At 39.6% G+C, this 17,791-nt stretch overlaps 1 protein-coding gene across 5 annotated transcripts in view; it reads right to left on the bottom strand.

Annotated features, from left to right (window-relative positions):
• STK33 (serine/threonine kinase 33) overlaps nucleotides 1-17,001 on the bottom strand; it is a 131,791-nt gene extending 114,790 nt beyond the window's left edge. For 2 of the 5 annotated variants that reach the window (XM_087433255.1, XM_014782748.2), the window contains exon 1: nucleotides 16,586-16,982. The gene's annotated coding sequence lies outside the window, so the exon portion shown is untranslated. Of the gene's footprint in view, nucleotides 1-16,585 lie in introns of all 5 variants that reach the window. The other 3 variants (XM_087433256.1, XM_087433258.1, XM_087433257.1) reach the window with 3 other exon arrangements.
• Between the last annotated feature and the right edge of the window lie 790 nt (nucleotides 17,002-17,791).

Genomic DNA, 17,791 nt, shown 5'->3' with positions numbered 1-17,791 from the left:
AAGACTTTTTCACTAAATACCCTTCTATTTTTAAATTATGTACCACATACAACTATTATCTATTCAAAAATTAATTTAAACTAAAAGAACATATAGTGTAATAGTTACATGCAGAGGCTCTGCAGATAAGAAGACCTGCGTTTAAGTCCCAGCCCTGCCACTTACCACTGTGTGACCTCAGGCAAGTTCTCCAAGCCCTAGTTTCCTCATTTGGGGAGAATTAAATCAAATCAACTATGTAAATCACTTAGCACAGTGCCTGGAAACTATTATTATTTAATGTTCTCTTTTAACTGATATTGAAGCCTTGGAAATCACAGAGTTACAGTCATCACCAATCCTTTTTCTCTTTCTTCTTGTCAGTGAGCAAATCTTGCTAGCTCCTCTTTCAAAAAAATGGCATCTGGGGCCACCCGGTGGCGTAGTGGTTAAGTTCACCAGCTCCACTTCGGCTGCCCGGGGTTCACAGGGTTGGATCCCAGGCGCAGACCTATGCACCACTCATCAAGCCATGCTGTGGCGGCATCCCATATTTAAAGTAGAGGAAGATGGGCACAGATGTTAGCCCAGGGCCAATCTTCCTCAGCAAAAAGAAGAGGATTGGCAACAGATGTTAGCTCAGGGCTAATCTTCCTCACACACAAAAAAAAAATGGCATCCAACCATTTCTTTCCATTTTGTAGAGATTGGCTCCCAGACCCCAAAGAATCAGCTAAAGAGTTTGAATTTCATGAGCAGGGCAATTAGGAGCCACTGCATATTTAGTATAGGTTTTATATCACATAAAGTAATCTTTCAGTCTGACCCTCAATGCCTCTATATATAGACATATCTACAAAGTCTCTACTAAACACCAAATGCCACTAGTTTATATTTGTATTCCTACTTTACCCTTTAAAGTATTTTCAAACACCTCAGTTCAATTCCTGGAATAAGGATCTCAGAAATAGAAGGTCCATTAAAGGACATTCTAATTTTTCAACCACTATGAGGCAAGCAGAGTAGATATTTTTATTCCTCTTTTGTAGATGTACATTTTCAGTTGAAAAGCAACCTACTAAATATGAATTTAAAGATTTTAAAATAATAAAATAAATAAAGGGAATGAAAGCCAGAGATGAGGAGTAACTTGCCAAAGGCCACCTGCTTTACAAGAAAAAAATGCCTGGTATTCAGATCTTCTCATTTCACCCACATTCTTACCAGGAAGTGTCCATCCTTACCAGGAAGTTATCAAGCATACTGTTCTTCCCCCACCTAGAAGGCTCTGACGTTCTGGTAAGACCTGGTTCACGGACCAAGACCTGGTTCACAGGATCTGCCCAGGTCTCTCTCTGAATTCCAGCTACTGTGGTAGCAAACAACTTGGCACTTCATTGTGGGTCCTCTGCTATCATCTGCTATTATTTCATGTTGGTACTGTCTCCCCAGCTGTAAACAGCCTGGGAGCAAGTTGGTCTGGTGGAAAAGGCACTGTAATCACCACCACCCACCCTATCTCCCTCAACCCCATTATCCACTGTCATTTCCTTCCACTTGGTAGCTCAGACTCACAGCCTCAGCCAAACAAATGTATCTGCTACCTCATTCATCCCTCCCTCTAAACACCTCCATGGATATCTTTCCCTTCCTCCTGACCAAGCCACAGTCCTCATCTTCCGCCAAGCCTTAATCCAACCTGCCTCTCACAGAAAGCCTTAACTCATTTCCTCAGCAACCTTTCTGCAACTGATGTCCACAATGCTGTACAATTTTTTTTTTCACATCTCATGATATTTCTATATACACGCTCATGTTCTTTTCACACAGGCCTGTCTTGTCTTCCCATTAGCTTGCGAAGTTAGATAGGAATAATGTTTTCTATTCTTCTGAATTTGCCCACAACCCAAAAAACAGCATACTATTGCACATAGTAAATCTTGTTGACTAACTTATTTTCCGAAAGGGATTTATCTATCTAACTTATTTTCCGAAAGGGATTTATCTATCTTCAAAACACAATCAACTTCCTCGTTTCTACTTTCATTTTTCTCTTTTTCAAAAATTCAACTATTCATTCTCCTCTGAAAAGACTATCTTCTTTTCACATTTATGTCAAACACACCTACAAGTTGCAACTTTAAAAGATGTAGTAATATTCCACGGAGAAAATTCTTCCTAAACCAGCAATGTAAATGGAGTGTGGGTGCTTTTAGTTTTACAAATGAACAGTTCTACAAATGACTGCTATTCCATACGCTAATAAAAATGCTTGTTCTACATAGATTACACAATGAGGGCTCCCAAATCTACACGTTCAGTGGGGAGTTCTCTCCTAAGTTTCAGACTCACACTACAACTGCCTCCTGAGCATATCGACACGGATGACCCCCAAGCACCTCAAAGTCAGCGTGGTCACAACAGTCACAATCATCCACCTTGCTCCTCCACTCTCAGCCGTGCCTGGACTTGCTCTCCTGCCTCCGCCTCCCGGGCTCCCTATTTCAGGGAATGGTGGCACTGTCACCCCCAAATGGCCAAACCATAAATCTAAGAGTCATTCTACTCTCCTCCCTCTCCCTAAATCCACAAATCCTGCTTCTACCTCTAAATATCTTTAAAATTAATCTGCCTCTTTTTAGAATGGATATAGACTAAGAGAAGAGAGAGAGTTGGAGAGGTGGATTCATGCCTAGTCCCCCAAACTTCCAGCACTGGGGAGCAGTGATTAAGAGAAATGACGTTGGCACCAAACTGGCATGGTTCAAATCCCAGCTGAAGCACTGACAAGCTATCTGACCGTGGGCATATTCCTTAACCTATGGCTCAGTTTTCTCATCTGCCCAATTGAGATAAAATTAGTAGCTATCTCATAGGATTATTGTAAAGTATAATGAGTTAATATAATGTAAAGTGCTTAGAATAATGTCTGGTACACTTTACAGTATTCGCTACCATTCTCAACAAAAATATGATTTTTTAAATGTCATATTTGTTCTAAGAGAGTGTAAAATCCAGAAGTTTTTCATCGAGACAGAAAATCAAAATATAGTTCAATGCCCAATTAATCTGAGCCTCCATCCCACTTCAAGTTTTAGTCATGTCGTGCCTATGGCCATTTCCCTGCTCTGTGACTCCAATATCTTTCACCTGGATTGCTATACCAGCCTCCAATTAATTGATCTCTTTCTCTCCAGCATATTCTCTACACCGCAGCCAAAATGACTTTTCTAAAGTGCATATGTAATTACGTGCTTCTCCTACGTAAAACCCTCCAATCACTCCCTATAACCTTAAATTAAAGTCTAGATTCCTTAACGTGGCTTACAGAGCCCAGTATGCTACGCACGATGTGATCTCTACCCTCATCCTCACCCACCCGTCACCTCGTATTCTAGGCTCCAGTCATCATTCTTTCAGTTCCTGAAGTTCTCTCAGTTCCCACGTCTCTCAGGTCCAGAGTTTTGCATATGTTATTTCCTCTGCTAGAAACACCTTGCCCCATCACTCTACCTTTTACCTGGACAATTTCCACCTATCCTTCAGTTTTAGTTTAGATGCGACTTCATCCAAAACCACATCTCCTGGTCCCCAAGTCTGGATTAGGTGCCCTTCCTACGAGGCAAGAAGTACCATATATACCTCCCCTATCACAGCACCTTTCTCAACTGCCCAGTTACTTGTCTGCATCCCCCATTAGACGATACACTCCAGGGAGGTAGAGATTACATGTTTCTTCTATTCTAGTGCTCACCACAACACCTGCCACATGGTAGGTGCTTTACTAAATATCTGTTTAATAAATAACTTAGTATCACAAATAGGGCTTCACGAGATTTACAAATATTTTGCAAACAACATTAAGTGAAAGGATTTTTTAAAACTAAAGTAAACCAAGTAAATAAAATACCAATACATCCAAAAGTTGAAAGATTTAGGAAGACATTCAATATGACACAGAATTTAATCATTATGACTGTCCAGTGACCAGATTAGAATCCCTGGGAAATGGTAAAATAGGCTTCTCTTAAGAATAGGTAGAAATAGATTCCAGTAACATAGAGGCAAGAAATCATGAGCAACAATATATCTCCAGCTAAGCCTCTGAAAACCAAAAAAATCTATCATAGGAGATCTTTTAAAGATATAAAACACATGCTTTAATCTCCTGACCAACTATAAATTGCAGCACACTGAACTGAAAAATCAATGCCTGAAATCCATGCAGATTAAATAATATTGACAATTACAAAAAAATTAATAAATATTCATCTGACCTCCGTCTTAACAGTCAATTTTCAATTCTGTTATTTTCCCCACCTCCATATACAAAGTAAGTTTCTCCACCCTCCATACTTTGTAGCACTTTATATATAGCTCTGGTATTACTTTTATCACATTCTATCATAATTATTTATTTAGTCTCCCCCCCCTTGACTCTCATGAAGACACAGGTGGTGCCATTAATTCCTCATTGTACCTTTAGGGCTATCACAGGGCATATAGTAGGCATTCAGTATTTGTAGAAAGGAGAAAAAGAAGGAGGGAAGGAAAAGGAAGAGAAAGAGCAATCTATTTACACAAATAAGCCAAAAGGTAGCAGCTGAAGTGGTAGAGAACTCCCACAGATGTAAGGAAAAGAAGCCTGAAAGAAGTTAAACTATTGAAAGTTAACATTCAGATAATTCAGTGAAATGTAAGTTAATATGAATTAATAATAGAAATAATGACTACTCTGTCTCATCCCAATGGTAGTCTACAAATAAGCTTACAAAGCAAGAAGCTCCACGTAGAGTTCTTATATCCTGTGTAGAAGTGCAGAGGCAGAAAAGAGGCGGGGGGTGGGGGGAGTGGAGCAGAAGTGGGAAGAGAAAAAGAAAAAAGCTGTTCCATGCCCCAGCTAGGTGTCTAAGAAGCTACAACGATCCAAATACTTCAAAAATGGGTGTCCATGGCCAATATTATTAATATTTTGAGAAATACATATGAGAATATTTTACTTATATTAAGGCTGGAAAAAAAGAAAAATGTTGGATATTCTCAATAGAAATTCATTGTCATGTTTTCAATTAGCAACGTGACTCTAAAATGTTCAGATATAAAGTGATAAATTCATTTGTTCAGTATTTGTATCAGATACCCAAATATTTGAAAAATCATTATTTCAACATTAAATATAACTATTTACATTGCACAGTATTCACGCTGGAGTTAGAAGAAAAGACTATCCTATGGAAGGTTTGTTTTTGGCAGTCAGAGAATCTGTTTATCCAAGATTGCCAAGGGTTTACCTCGCTCCCCAAAGAACTTAGGGACATTTCCCATGTTCTCTAATACCGATGGCCTGAGCTGCATACGAGTTCATGGAAGAGAGATGTAATCCTTCATAATCACATATGCTTTGGGCTCTTTAAATGAAAAGTATTAAAAAGAATTTTAAAAGTCCTATAAAACTTGTATCTTTATCACCAGGGAAATTCTCCCAGCATGATGACTTTCTTTTTCACCATACCAAATCAAAGCTTAAATAGCACCCACATTGAACTGAGGTTCATCCCAGAAAACAGACTTCTCCAATGACTTAGGAAAGAAATCCAACACTTACACAGGGCCTTTCCACTTCAGAAGAAAGTCTATTCTGAAAGAGAACCCTCTGTCCCTGGAGGATGAGCCCATTCCAAAGAGCATATGTGTAACTTCCCCTATTTTATTAATTTATTGGCATTTCATCCACAATGAGCAAACTGTTTGAAAGCTAAACGCACTAAATCTTCTTGCATGGGACCTATAAGTATTTTTTGAACTCTTAGTGGTTTGCACTTAATGCTTTATTTTAAAATCAGATTTAATCATATCATAAAACCAGTAGTTCTTCAGGAAGATGGATTTCATTTTACCTCTATATCTATTACCACAGGTCAGAATTGCAATGAATTGCAATTCCATTTGAAACTACTGATACTGCACTCAACAATCCAATTAGTAAGCGAGTCTGAAAACACAATTCTCCAAAATGACTATAGTGCTCCCATTTCCTATTCTTAAATATCTAAGACACTAATTGAATGTCCATACTATTTTATTTATAGATCTTTCTCAAATAATCTCATAATAAAATCACCAGTTTTTCATTCCTGCTTTCACAAAGGCCTGGCTCTATTTTGAAGATTTAACAGAACTATATTTTTTTTTAAATAAATTTGATAAATGTTCAAAATAAAAAACATTTTCTTATGAGACTCAGAGGTCTCTATAGCATATAGCTTTATAATTTTTATAACAATAGCAACAGAGGACAAAATTATGAAAGTATAGAAACTCTCAATTATACAAAACAGATATACGGGTATGTGTATAAGTGTATATGTGCATATGGTATATATCCACTTTTTGAATTATCTACAAAAACAATTTAATGTCAGGCAGTTTTAATGCACCATGTCACAGCCTTCTTGGCTATGGTATGTTCAGGAACATAAAATCAATCATATAAATCATTGAAGTAAAACCTAGAATGGCAAAGTCACCACATCATAGTATCAGGAGTAGACAGGCAACCACAGAATTCAGGAATTGGAAAGAACATCAAAGGACATCTGATACAGCATGGAATTTCTTTCATGGAAGATCTGATGGATGCTGACATGGACACTGTTAAAAGTTTTCCAATGACAGGAACTTCATTTCATTGGACACCAATGACAGAATGTTTCTCCTCATAGTGAGCCAAAATTATCTCCCTATAAATCTTCCTACAGGACATACCTAGTCTGTCCTTCTTATAGACATGCCTAGTGAAGAAAATGAGCATGTGTCCCCTTGGTCATATTTCCTAGAGGCTAGCCATCTTTTCTACATCCCCAATACCCTCGGCTGTCTTTCATATCATTTAAAAACCCTTCACCATACCAGGCCCTTCACCCTCCTCTGAGTGAAATTCAATTTGCCAATATCTCTACTGAAAAATGGCATCTAGAACTAAAAGTCATACTCTACAAATTATTACCAACATTTACCCACCAGGAAACAGGTATTTGGGAAAAAGTCAAACCAAAGAATCCTCTGCTTCCTAGGGAGAAAGTCTTGACGTGTACTGTGGAAATGGCTAGACAAACAGAAAATATAACCAATGCTATCCAAAGACAGTGATGAGAAAAATGGGGGAGGGTGGTAAAAATATAGATAGTATCATCCAGATATTCATTCTGAAAGAAGTTAACCACATTATTGCTAGTCCACAACCTAAATTTTCTGAGATACTGGTAATGCTAATGTAATATGACCAAAACTTTCTAAATTTGCAATAAGTATACGTATATAGAGAGTAGTCATAGCTTTTAAAATAAATTACTTTTAATCTCATCTAAAGAATCAAATGAAATCAAAATACTAGATGTAATTAAGACTGCTTAGTTTCCCTGGAGATTATACCAATCAGACATGTTAAGCATTCTAGGAATGAAACATTTGATACAATTAAGGAAATCCTATTGAAAAAAATTAGTCTGTAAAACAGAGATAATATGGGGCTAAGGAACGGCTTATTAATAACTCATTCAATTCTGAGTATAATAAATACAGCTATTACTATTTCAATTCACTAGTGGCTGAGCTCAAAAAGCTAAAATGCTGCCACTCAATCTACCTCAAGAATCTAGATCTAATTGGTATAGTCACTGCCTGATACATTTATTGAACCACAGAATTATTTCAGGCTGAAAGGAATTTAGATGTATAAAAAACAAAGCTAGTAAGAGGCAGGACCAGATTTCAATACCAGAATTGGGACCTTGTCTACTATACTTGAACAACCCTTAAAATATTTGAAAACAGCTGTCATACCCTCGCTTTCTACTCCTAAACAATCTTCTTTTCAAGGCCAGTTCCTTCAATAATTCACAATATAGGGAGGATCTCAGAACTCAGTCCCACATAAGTGAACTCTGGAAATTCAGACAGATTCTTTCATGTCTGAAGCACCAGCTTAGACTGTGTCTTGAGGGGATAAATGACTGGCTACATAGAGGATGGCTGCCCCCAGTAAGACTAAGACTCCTGAGCTGCCAGGCCACTCCTCAACCCCTCAGTTACTCTGAATAAGGCAAAGCAAGAGAGACCTGAGAGATACAGCCCTGGGCCTGGGGCAGAGCCAATCAGTGAGTGACTATGGGAGAACATCAGAAGAGAGGCTATGACTGTGCCAACATCAGAAGCATAAGAAGACAGTACCTCTAGTTCAGGGGCCTTCCCCCTATACCTGGCCCTTCTCTAATAGCTCTCTCTCCACTAGATCTCAGCCAACCTGGTAAATCTTTCCCGTTACTGACTAAGCCCTCAGGCAAACAGGAGGTAGACCTTTCCAGGGAAAGTATACAGCTTGAAAGGGAAAGAAAGAAAGGGAGTTCTCCATGAGCTATAAGGTCATAACCCCAAAGTAGATAGGCAAGTAACCTATGACAATATTAAAGCGGCAGGATGCTACAAGAAGAGAATCAAGAAGGCAAAAGCCCAAAATAGCAGACGCTTGGGGAAAACGCTCAAGACAAAAGACAAAGAAAAGGATTTTTTTAAAGCTAGGCTTAGAATAAGAATAAAACCAAAAGAGATATTAATTCTTAACTACAATTTGTGCTTCTGTCTTCTCCATCAAAACTGACCTCAAATCTCAGCCCAGAATAACAGGCTCTTTGTAAATTGGGCACTGCTGCCTGTCCAGTCATTGTCTCCAATCATTCTCCTGGATATCAACTTCCTTAAAGGCCTACACTCTTTCCCACCTCCAGGACTTCAGGCCTGCTGTCCTTTCTGCCTCAGATTCCTTTCCCCTTTTGCTCATCCTCACCCGACTTCCCCAAGCAGTGCTCTCCTCCAGCTCCCATGGCACCAATCTATGTGTCTCTTATAGCACTCTCACATAGGACATTGTAATTTCTTGGTTTGCTTCCCTCCACAACAGACTGTGAGCTCTCAACGGGTATATCTTTGTATTCCAAGAACCCAGCACAGGGTCTGGCTCATAATTTAGTAAGCGAATGAATCAAATGAGGAAAGTGAGGATAAGTGAAGTGACAACCATGCGCCAGGTTTTGTGTCATGTATGTCTGTCATCTCCCCTCTAGTGACTTATGACAGACATACAGAAAACAGTGCCTGAACACAGTAAGTGATCAATAAAAATCGACTGAATAAATCAAGTGAATAAATTGAAAAGAGTTTTGACAGATTCAGCAAAGTGTTATGGTCATGAGTATGAGGATCCCTTCCAACTCTAAGATTCTATGGAGTTTTTAAAAAACTGTATTTGTACAAATTTCCCAGAAAACTTGGAAAAGAAAGAAGGGAAACTAGCATTTATTGAGGGGCTACAAATTTGTTAGGCACTTTACATATGACATTTGATTTGTTTTTCATAATAATCCTGGGAAGTTGGGATTATAAACTCCATTTTATAGATAAAGAAACCAAAGACAGAGATGCGGAAACAAAATTTGAACTCAGGTGTGCCTGACCCCAATCCTAAGCTTTTTCCACATTGCACACTTGAACCTCTGGGAGGAAGACAAGGCTCTCTTCGCTATTACTCCACTCCAAGGAAAAGGAACTCTGAAACTAGCCAAGGCTCAATTAGGTCATGATTCCAGAGGGAGGAGCTTTTAATGTGAAGTACAAAGAGGGGAAAAGCTCTGTCTTCCCTTGAAGATCCCCCCTTTTCTCTGTGGAAAGATTCATTTGGCTCTTCCTGTTCCTCCCATAAGGCTGGAAGGAAAATTTTAGGGCTTCTCCAGCTTGGAAGGAAGAAACTCTCTTTTACTCTGGTAAAATTCCCAGGTCAAGCGGGAATCAGGTTATGATTCAGAGAAAAGATGGCAAGGAGGCAGCCACATGAATCCACTTAGAGGCCTTAAGTTAGATTGGAGGGGGAAGCAGCCCTGAAGCTTACATCCCCTACAAGCCAATTCACTACGTTATAAACTGACAGAGAAATCTGGAACCAATGTCCTAGCTAGCAATACAGATGTTCCTTTGCCTGGAATGTCCTCTTTGTAGGATGGTGGCATCTAATTGAAGTGACAAGGAATCAGCCAAATTCTGTTTCCCCAAAACATGACTTACAAGTTGACTCAAACAAATAAAGTGGAGTGTACAATAAACGGTGCTGTGACAACTGGATATCCACATGCAAAAGAATGAATTTGGACCCCTACCTCACACGTATACAAAAATTAACTCAAAATGGATCAAAGACCTAAATGTAAGAGCTAACGCTGCAAAACTCTGAGAAGAAAACATATGGGTAAATCTTTGTGACCTTGAATTAGGCAATAGGTTTTTAGATATGACATCTAAAGCCAAGAAACCAATGAAAAAATAGATATACTGGACCTCATAAAATTAAAAACTTTCGTTCCTCAAAGGACACTATCAAGAAAGTAAAAAGACAACCTACAGAATGGGAGAAAATATTTGCAAATCATATATCTGATAAGGGTCTAGTATCCAGAATAGAAAGAACTCTTACAACTCAACAATAAAAAGACAAGCCAAATAAAAAATAAGCAAAAGATTTAAATAGATATTTCTCCAAAAAAGATATACAAATGTCCAATAAACACATGAAAAGATGTTCAACATCATTATTCATCAGGGAAATGCAAATCAAAACTATAAGGAGGTACAACTTCATGCCTACTAGGATGGCTATAATCAAAAAGAAAGACAAGAAACAAGTGTTGATGATGTGGAGAACCCTCATACATTGATGGTGGGAATGTAAAATGGTGCAGCCACTTTGGAAAACAGTTTGGCAGTCTTCGAAAAGTTAAACATAGAGTTACTATATGACCAGCAATTCCACTCCTACATATATACTCAAGAGAAATGAAAACATATATCCACACAAAAACTTGTACACAAATATTCATAGCAGCATTATAACAGCCAAAAAAAGGAAATAACCCAAATGGGCATCTACTACTGATGAATGGATAAACAAAATGTCATATATCCACACAATGGAATTTTACTTGGTCATAAAAAAGAATGAAGTACTGATACATACTACAGCAGAAATGATTCTTGGAAACATGCTAAGTGAAAGAAGCCAAAAGCAAAAGGTCCCATATTGTATGATTTCATTTAAATGAAATGTCCATACAGGCAAATCCATAGAGAGAAAAAGCAGATTAGTGTTTGTCAAGGGCTGGAAGAGGGGAGACCGGAAAGTGACTGTTAATGCTGTGGGGTTTCTTCTACGGGGTGATGAAACATTCTGGAATTAGTGGTGATGGTTGCAAAACCTTGTGACATATTAAAAACTTAATTGTACACTTTAAAAGGGTGAATTTTATGGCATGCTAATTATATCTCAACAAAAAAAGTGAGATGGAACTACAAAAAGGAGCTAAGTGTAAACATTATAACATATGTACCATCAAAGAGATATGACAGAAAAGTAATTAAGTTAACTTCAAAATCACTTCTGGACATTGGTGTTTATATTCATAATAAAAAATATGAAAAGTATTGAATTTTATTGCCATAAACTGAACACCAACATAAAGAAGATTGAGAGGAAAAATTAATTTGATTTCCATGAAAAACGTCCAAGGATAAAATATTTGCTTTCTTCCCAATACCTCAGCTGGTTGGAAGCTGAGCTCCTTGGAGCAGATATAAGAGCCTCTATGTTAGATCTGCTAACAGCAAACAGACGTGAAAGAATTCAGGTATAAGAACCTGAGCCTCAGATGCACTGCCTTTGGTAAATGGTAATGGATTCTCTCCCAGCAAGCTCTGTCACCGCAGAGGAGCGTTCCACCGTGATAACGACAAAGTAACAGAGTAGAACTTTCAATTACCAGCATCTCAACCTTAGAGACCGGATGAACATTTTCTATAAGGCTTTTCTTAGATTCCCTGAATGAATACATGTGACTCCAAATGACCAGTTTTTCCGAAGAAACACAGCTCATGTTAAGAATATTGAATCACAAGCATACTTTGTACATATACAATGTAAAAGTGAAAATATAACACAATATTCTAGAACTGTGCCTGGAACATTGTAGGTGCCTGATAAATATTTGTTGAATGAATGTTTATAATAGTTAATAATGTTTACTAAATAATTTAGATAAAAAAATAAGGCAAATAGTAACAATATTTCTAAATCTACCTACCTTCATCAATAGACAGTTGTTTTCTCTTGCTTCATTCCTCATGTAATACCACATCCCCATTGATATTCAAACTGACAAGTTAACGGTTATTAATAAAGATTATTAGTCTATCATAAGTAGAAAGGATATTCTGATTAATTATAAAAGTTACTGCCCCTCATCTTATAAACCTTTCTGAAATAAAACTTCAGTTCAATAAAATTGCAGGAATTTGTGAGGTGATTATTTTCTCATGCACCCTACTATTTATTTAATAAACTAAGAAAAGCTATATTAATACAGTTTAACAATAAGTTGTCCACTCTTCACATTCTGGAACCCTAAGACAGAGCCAAGCAAAGCACAACTCGCCTCACTGATCCACATCTGAGCTCAGCAGGAAGGGGAATTCTTTCTGAAGCACATTTTAAAGCATACTAATTTACCAACGCCAAGAAGGTCAGCAACTAATTTTACATTACATTTTCCCTTTTTAAAGCCTCTTTTAAAATAGGGAAATTACTTCTCAGTATCTAACTACTGTGGGTGCTTGAAATACTACATAGGATCATCAGATGGACAAAGAAGTAGAAAGTATCTTCACAGATCACATCTTCTCTTTCAGGACACTCCTAAAAGTCTCTAAGGATACGATTCTACAAGATCACAATGTGTGACAGATACTGTCAGATAAAGTCTTCCTCGATCTCCCTTACAGCAGTGTAAGCTCTTTTCTTCTATCTTCAAGGAGACATGAAGATGACATGACTATCACCTCTTGTATCATCATCTTTTATGTTTTTTATTGGAAATCATACTACTCAACTCTCTTACTTACTTTTATTAATTCTTCCTGGAGTGTTGACATCACAAAATAACATTTTTAAAGAAAACGTAGTTATTTGGTCTCTGCATGGAAATGACTTTCTAAGCATAAAAGCAATGAATCACAAAAGGAAAGATTCGGATATAACATAAAAGACAATACAAAATTGTTTTAATTTCTATAAGTCAAAAGCCAACATAAATTAAATGAAAAGGCAACTGTGGGGGAAATGCCCCATATGACAAGCAAGGGTAATATCCTTATTCTATCAAGAGTTCACACAAATCAGTGTCTGGCCAAGACAGTGCCCCCAGCATTCCCCTCCTCAGCCATACAAGAAATTGCAAGGTCCCTACAAAAAAAGAGGTTACAGCTTCTCTCTCCCAGCTTTCAGGATCACTCTGCCTGTTTCTTCTGCCCTGGTCCTCTGCCTCCTACCTGGATGCACTCTTTCTTCCAAGCCCTGTTAGACTGAAGATTCAAATAAACAGTCAGCCTGGTCTTGATTTCAGACTTTCCCCAACACTCAGCCTCTGAAACACTGCTTTCTACATTGTTCTGTAGCCAGCAGGCAAGTAACAACTCGCCCCCGGCTCCAGGGATACCTTATCCAACTAATTCTAGCCAAAGCCCAGCATACTGGCTCCTGCCTGGGCTGGGGGAGGCTGAAATCAAACAATTAAACAAGTGATCAGAAGAAACTGAGACTCCAGTATAAAAACCATCAAAGAACTTGTGCAGACAATTCATAGAAAAGAATGATCTAATAGCTAACAACAAAATTTTTTAATGCTTAAACACATTAATAATGAAAGATGTGAGTTAAAAAAAGGAGGTTCTAGGGGCCGGCCCCGTGGCTTAGCGGTTAAGTGCGTGCGCTCCGCTGCTGGCTGCCGGGGTTTGGATCCTGGGCGCGCACCCACGCACCGCTTCTCAGGCCATGCTGAGGCTGCGTCCCACATACAGCAACTAAAAGGACGTGCAACTATGACATACAACTATCTATTGGGGCTCTGGGGGGGAAAAAAGGAGGAGAATTGACAATACATGTTAGCTCAGAGCCGGTCTTCCTCAGCAAAAAGAGGAGGATTAGCATGGATGTTAGGTCAGGGCTGATCTTCCTCACAAAAAAAAAAAAAAAAAAGGAGGTACTATTTTTATCCGTAAAATTAACAAAGATTTTTGTTAATAATAATGCTAACACAAGTATCATAAAACTGACAGTGGGATGCTAAATTGGTATAATCTTTCTGAAGGACAACGTGGCAATGTTTCAAGAGCATTCACAATGACCCTGACCTTTGATTCTGTGATTTCGTTTTTAGGAATTGATCTTCAGTAATCAAAAATCTAGTCAACAGATTTAAGTATAAAGACATTCATCTCTACATTTCTGTACTTGAAATATAAATATCCCATAATAAGTAAATTGCAAATAAATTATGGTTCATCCATAATGTGGATTATTATGGAGTCAATAAAAATGATATAATAAGAGCTGACCCTTCTCTAGCACTGACTAGGGACCATTCACTGTTCTAAGCAGTTAACATGTTTCTTTTACTCCTCACACCACCACCACAAATACAACCTACGAGGGAGGAAGGTGCTAGTATCATCTCCATTTACCATGAGGAATCTGAGGCACAGAGAAGTTAAGTGATCTGCTCAAGGTTACAATGGGATGGACTCACATCCTCTTATCTGAAATTCTAAAATCCAAAAAGCTCTGAAAACCAAGTGTTTTCATAAATTTGTGGCAAACTCATTTGTTGGCAAAATCTGACCTGAACTGAAGTGAAACTATGTATAGTCTTTATCCCACTTAGAGTGAAGTCATCTTACTAAAGAAAAATTAATGTGTTTGATTATGGGGTGCTGCCCCAGATGCCCTAGAAGTGATACAGAATATACACCATGTTATCTTTCTATAATCTGAAATATTCTGAATTATAAAAACACAACTAGCCCCACGGGTTTCAGATAAGGAACTGTGGTGGAGCTGAAATTCAAATCTAAGCATCTGTCTGACTCTGGAGTCTGTGCTCTTAACCACTATTGCTATTTTCAGAGACTGCTTAATGACATGGGAAAATGCTTATAATTCAAACATTCAAGTATTTATTAACTACATTCCATGTTCCAGACACACACACAAATAAAACTGTAATTGTGACAAGTGCTACTAAGGAAAGAGAACTGTGTCAGAAGAGCCTACACCCTAAGGACATTGGTCCTAAACAGAGAGGTCAGAGGCAGTTTTCCTGAGGAAACATTTGATCTGAGATGTGAAGGATGAGCAAGAGTTAACTAAAATAGACTAAAGAGAAAAGAGAAGAGAATACCTGGCAAGAAGAAGAGCATGTGCAAAGGCCCTGTATAGGAGGTAAACTGGTGACAAAGGACTGAAAAAAGAGCCAGCGCAACTGTAACACAGAGAACCAGGGAAGCCTAGCGTAAGATAAGGCTGGAGAAGAGGAAGATGCCACAGGGCCTTACAGGTAGAGTGACCATTTGCCCCAGTTGGCCTGAGAGACAGTCCCAGTGTAAATAACAGCACTGTCTTTTACTCTCAAAAGTATCTTGGTCTGAATGATAAAGTATATGGTCACTCAATTTATAGGCCAATTAAACAGATGTATCTTTATCCTAAGAGTAATGAGAAGTCATGATGGATTTTAAACACGGGGGTAGGGGAAAAAAAATTTTAATTTTTAAAAGATTACTCCTGCTGCAGTGCAAAGAACAGATGGGAATACCAAAAGGACAGAGTGACTACCTTTAGACCAGTTAGGAGGCTCTACAGGAGACCTCGCAGGAGATAATGGTAGCTCAGTCTAGCGTGACGCTGGTAGAAACAGAAATAAGTGGATGAATTTGAGACTGGTTTGAAGATAAAATGAACAGACCTTGATGATGATAGGGATATGGAAGGAGAAGGAGTGGCAGGTGTCAAGGATGAATCCAAGATTTCTGGCTTGCAAGCTAGATGGATGATGGTATGATTCACTTAGATAAGGGACACTAGAGATTTATGCAAACTGGAAATTTAAATGTGTGAGATATCTGCATATCGGTTGTAATTTGAAGCCACGGGCCTGGAGGAGTGTATAAAACAAGGAGAGAAAGTTTAGGTTCAAAATTTGCTGCTGTCTCTTCCCATTCACAGAACCCTCCTCCACTGCATGACCACCCTATTTTCTGGTTGGATACTGGAGTTGTTTGGTGGTCGCCTTAGCTGGTGATGTGGCACCAGGGGCATCAAACCACTTGTAGTATGCAAATATCCCTCACAACTAACTCTCAAGTGCTTTATGTTTACTGTTCACAAAGCAGTTTCACATACAGGCTCCTGCAAGCCCACAACTTTGTGAGAAATTATAATCCGCATTTACAGATGAGGAAACTGAGGTAGAGTTTACATAGCCAGTAAGGAGCTGCTCTTATGCATACCATCTCCTCCTGTGTGCAAGGGACTATATTAAACGCTGTAAGAAAGAGCTACAATATAACGAAGTCCTACTAAGTCCCAAACTCTATGAGATTAAAAAAGAGAGAAAGAAAAAAAAACCGCAACTTCAAAACATTTAAGGACGCGGTACTTTTCCCAAATTACACTTACCCTAATGTAACTTCCCTTTCAACTTTCAAAAAGGTTCAGATCCCAAGATGGGGCGGAGGTGAGAAGGTGGAGATGAACCGGGGCAGCCAGGGACCACCCCAAACACCAGACCCGGGGGAAATGGGGTCCCAACGGCCGGCCCCCGGAGACACTAGAAGAGGACGGCGGGGCCGCCAGCCGACCGGCAGCCGGAGGCCCAGCGGCCAGTTTGCGGGCGCGTTGCCATAGCAACGCTCGGGTCCCGCTCCGGCCCGGGGCCGCCCGCCCGCTCCCGTGGGGCCCGCCCGGGGAGGCGACGCCAGTGGCCACTCACTCCGGCCGGCTAGCAGGCGGGCCTCCGACCGGCGCCCACACTTCGCGCTGACGGTCGCCGAGCCCGGAATTCCACACCTGGACAAACTTTTCGGCCAGCGGCTCGGCAGGGAAGTGGACGGGGGCCGCGCGGGGACAAAGCGCGCTGGTGGCGCGAAGCTCCTTCTCCCCGCGGCGGGGCTGGCGAGGACGCGCCCGCGCGAGCAGCTCCTCTTAGGCATGGACCTGAGAATCCTGTCTTGGGGACAGAGAAGCAGCCACATGTTACACGAAATTAAAATTTCCTCACAGTGCTACCACAGTACTGAGGTGATGTCCAGGCCAGTATTCTCACTCAAGGCCCAAGGTCTCGTCGTCCAGCCGGTTGGAGCTGGGGCTGCGAGCCTTGCAATGCAGTGAGTGCAGAGCTGGCCTAAAAAGACGGCAGAATGAACCAGATATCAGTGCTGGGGGGAGGTCCGGGGTGGAAGGGATTTGTCTCCACAGAGGGGCTGAGAAAGCTCCTGACAGACCAAATGACAATTTTCAGATATATGTTTTAGCCACAAACCTCTGTGGACCCCTCTGAATGCATACCTCCCGCGACAGAAGCTAAAATACAGACTCCAGCTGTATGCTAATGAATTTCTTGACCTGAACTAGGAATGGCCTCTGTGGACGTGGGTCCTGCTCTCTAGCAGCTGTGAGGAAGAAATTCAACCATCCTAATACTAGCCTAATTATTTGAGGCAGATGTCCTCAAAAATTTGCTTGAGAGCCAATAACTTGGTACAGCAGATCGATTCATTTTATTGCTTAGAGGTAAGGCTACATTTGGCAACTGGTTCATCCTGTCAAAATGGCCATGGTGGGCAACTGGTAACTTCAAATTTTTGTACATTTTCCAAGCAAAAA

The sequence above is a fragment of the Ceratotherium simum genome, chromosome 7, assembly GCF_057802395.1.
Source record: "Ceratotherium simum simum isolate JZ-2026a chromosome 7, ASM5780239v1, whole genome shotgun sequence".
In the NCBI taxonomy this organism is placed as follows: Eukaryota; Metazoa; Chordata; class Mammalia; order Perissodactyla; family Rhinocerotidae; genus Ceratotherium; species Ceratotherium simum.
This window is presented reverse-complemented; position numbering and strand designations above follow the sequence as displayed.